Source organism: Halyomorpha halys, unplaced genomic scaffold (assembly GCF_000696795.3).
Source record: "Halyomorpha halys isolate HHAL.00 unplaced genomic scaffold, Hhal_1.1 Scaffold140.1, whole genome shotgun sequence".
NCBI classification, from domain to species: Eukaryota; Metazoa; Arthropoda; class Insecta; order Hemiptera; family Pentatomidae; genus Halyomorpha; species Halyomorpha halys.
Genome location: NW_027105790.1, coordinates 134,608 through 138,098, shown reverse-complemented (window position 1 = coordinate 138,098; position 3,491 = coordinate 134,608). Strand labels below are relative to the sequence as shown.

The following is a 3,491-nucleotide window of genomic DNA, read 5'->3' as shown; positions in this document are numbered from 1 at the left end:
AAATTCGATAATTTGATGTATAGAAATTTATTTTCTTGATGAATTTCAAGTAACATATATTTTCAATAATAACTGAACAAATTGAATTTTTCTTAGTTTCAAATTTTTATTACGTACTTGTTTGATTTCAAACTTCTGTAAAAAATATTATTTAATGTACAATTGGTGAATAAGAGTTAATGAATCAAAATCTTAATATGTAACCTCCACCATGAAACCATACCACGTAGATCTGTCCGCAACCTCACTTTTACTCTATACGGACGTAGCCAGAGGGAGACAGAAGGGGAAAAAAATATAGGCAGAAGGGACCCCCTGGGAGTAAAAAAAAATTATTAATTTAAAATAAATGTTTTAAGTAAATACTGATTGTAATAACTAATAAAGCACAATAATAATAATAATAATAATAATAATAATAATAAGCACAGTAAGGCGACAATTATATATAATGTTCTAAAAAATTTTAGTTTCATTCTCATTTTCCTTGCTGAAATTTCACAGACTAACTATGGCTTGTCCGCTCGTTGTTTGGATCCTGGATACGCCCTTGTACCAATTCCTTCCTTGTTGGTAGGAGTGTCCACCAATGTTGGTTTCCTACTAGACAGAAGACTAACTTGGAATCCACAAACTGGTCTTTTTTAAGTCCCTTAATAGAACCTAATCGACTATTCAATTATATATTAATAGAACCTATTCGTATACAGAAAACTAAATAGAAAATCACACCTTTCAGTAGACGACAAACTATTACTTTTCAAGGCAATAATATCATCTTGTAATAATAAAACCTATCTGGACTAATCCTTTCAAATCTAAAGTCCTTCGAATAATAGTGAATGCTCCTTAATATGTAACCAATAATACCCTACTCGATGAACTTAATATCCCATTTGAGTTAAACCTCATTAAATCTAAATTCACGAAATTTAATGAAGAACTCACTCATCATCCTAACCCTTTTTTTCAATTTGAAATTTAATTTTTTTTCTTATATTTTTATAGTTTACATTATGACCTATATTATTATCACCTTATTTTAGAGTTCTACTTCTTAATGAAATTTAAATAAGCTGAAATTGAGTATGCCATTATTGAGAAAAATATTGAAAAAACAAATTCTATTATATTACTAGTTTCTTATATTTTAAGAAATTAATGTAAGATAAATAAAAGAATTAAAATTATTGAAACACACAGTTAAGATCGAAACATAGATGCCCATCCTAAACCCCTAGTACAATCCCTTTCTAGCATTGCCAACTTTTACAGTCCTCCTCGAAAGTTGAAACGGCAGTGACCCACAGACCTATTGTGAATAATTATATTGGATTTCGAGTAATAGTATGATTTTCCACTCAAGTTTTGAGCGTTTGCTGCTAATATCTCCACCCATTCTCCACTAGCTACTAATATTATTGAATATTTCCTTTACAATTGGAGACAGGCTTGGTTCGCAGTTCCCCAGTCTGAATGTAAATATAGTTAACATAAATTGATATGTTTACGATATGGTTGGATTTCGTTCATTAATCAGTGGAAAATTCCAATAAATCTTGACTTATTCGCTTCTTGTTGTAGTCGCTTGGTAAGAGTTATCTTCAGTGGCGAATAGGGAGTTGTTTCGAAATTTCTTCCTCTTCAGCAGATTTCTAGAAGATCTGTCACTTGTATCGCAATAGTCCATTTCTTTCTTATTTATTCTTATATATATAAGATATTTGTGAAACGAAAATCAGTTTAAAACATGCAGAGTCCTAACTAAAATTAAAAAAAAAAATCTTATTTCACAATTTCTTGGAGGAGAATTATGAACTTTGAATTTATGGAATTTAATAATTAGTTATAATTTATCCCTAAGTAATCCAATTAAACGGAAATGCTAATCGTTGGGATTGATAAGGACCCAATTATCTGGCCTATCCCTTCAACTAGGCAATCAATAATATCGTTTGCGGTATCGAGGCTTTGCGTTTGTAATATATCACGCGTACATTCAATGATAAACATGTTAATTTTGATGATCGATTATTCCATACAATCGATATCATAAAATAATTTTTTATATGATAATCACATATTTTAATTAGTATAATTTTATTTATCGAGAATATTTTATTCTTTAATGTTTTTAAAAACTTTATCTAATTTTAATACTGCCGGACAGTAATCTTTTAATGGAAGTTTGGCTTATATTCGGGTATACAAATATAATTTCCACAATACAAGTATATCCGGTTATACAAGATAGACGAGAAAAAAATTATACAAATACGAAATCCTAAATACACTGCTATAATATTTTATCCTGAGGAAGGCTAATGATCGATAAACCCTGTGAAAAAAATCGGCTCGTTTAGAAAAATCTTTTGGAACACGCGTTTCTAAAGTAGTACCCTGATAATAATTCCGAATGGGTGTGTTAGCCAATGAGAGATATATGATCTTATGAACACCATTACTTATGTAGGCGAAAATCTGCATTATTACATCTAGCATGTAGATGATTTAGTTAAAATAAATAAGCAAGATGACCATGCAATGCTATAACCTGATTGCATTCATTGAGATGTTTGATGATGGAAGGTGGTTATTACTTTCAAATGATAGCTACATTGAAAATTTTGAAGTGATTTAGCCGTTATTACAATATAATTGAAGAGCTTTTATGACTTCCAATATAGAAAATAAATTGATTGCAAGGAACGTGTCACGCCAGAAGGAGATGCCCCTGATTAGAAATTGTTGTTGTTGTGCTTGGATTGTTCATCAAATTCACTTGTTGTCAATAAAATTGATAGCTATAAATAAAAATTTTAACTGTAAAACATCGTTAAAAATTAATCGTTTTGACTAAAGAAAAACATTAGTGAGATGTCTAATTTTTTTTTTACTATATTACATCCACAAACCTTGACAATTTTATATGAAATTTATAATTTAATCAGGTAATATTTTAATTTTATATATTTGTAAGGATTTAAAAGTTTCATTTTGAAAAAAAAGGATTTAATGTTATTGACGGAAATTTGATTTTAAATTATAATCTAATGTAATTTAAATTTATAATTTTTTTTATTTGAAACTTACATGTTTTTCTTATATATTTATATTTTACATTATAACCTATATTATGATCACCTTATTTTAGAGTTCTACTCCATAATGAAATCTAAATAAGCTGAAATTGAGTATGCCATTATTGAGAAAAATATTGATAAAACAAATTATATTATATTACTAGTTTCTTATATTTTAAGAAATTAATGCAAGATAAATATAAGAATTAAAATTATTGAAATACGTAGCTAAGATCAAAAAATAGATACATAAATAGCCTAAAATGGAAGGGAGCCGATAAAAGTTTCTCATTACTTGGTATTCCACTTGCGTTTCCCTCATTATGGTTTTCCAATGATATTTTTATTTATTTATCTTATTCAATACCAGATTTTTTGTTTGACAATTAATTATAGTCTTGTACAAAA

At 28.1% G+C, this 3,491-nt stretch overlaps 1 protein-coding gene across 1 annotated transcript in view; it reads right to left on the bottom strand.

Moving 5' to 3' along the window:
- LOC106678399 (solute carrier family 7 member 14) overlaps positions 1 to 3,491 on the bottom strand; it is a gene marked incomplete at its 5' end in the record, with an annotated part of 170,552 nt that overhangs the window by 44,954 nt on the left and 122,107 nt on the right.